Raw genomic sequence first — 380 nt, forward strand, 5'->3', positions numbered from 1 at the left:
CCTAAATTCAAATAAATTTGACTCATAATTTTGTTTTTATTCGAAGTGCTTTTGACAATTAAAATAAGCTTAAACCCCTCTTTTTTGTTTTAAAACTGCTAAATTTTCCAGGGGAGGGCCCCCGATACCCCCCCCCCCCCAAAGTCAACTAAAACTGTCAAATTGTCCGATTGCCACCGATTGTCGACTGTCAGGTCCCTCAGGTCCTTGAGATTGAGATGAGAACAAAACTGTCAGTCAAACAGTCAGAGCAGACGGACGACGGAGACGATCAGAACTAGGGAATAGCAAACTTGGGTCGGGAATCGGGATTTGGTTTTGGGTGCAACTGGGTATATATATTCCGTCTGCTAAATTGAGTGACGACAAGACGGGGACAG

The sequence above is a fragment of the Macrosteles quadrilineatus genome, unplaced genomic scaffold, assembly GCF_028750875.1.
Source record: "Macrosteles quadrilineatus isolate MER2022 unplaced genomic scaffold, UCM_ALF_1.0 Scaffold_4__1_contigs__length_99947679, whole genome shotgun sequence".
Classification (NCBI taxonomy): Eukaryota; Metazoa; Arthropoda; class Insecta; order Hemiptera; family Cicadellidae; genus Macrosteles; species Macrosteles quadrilineatus.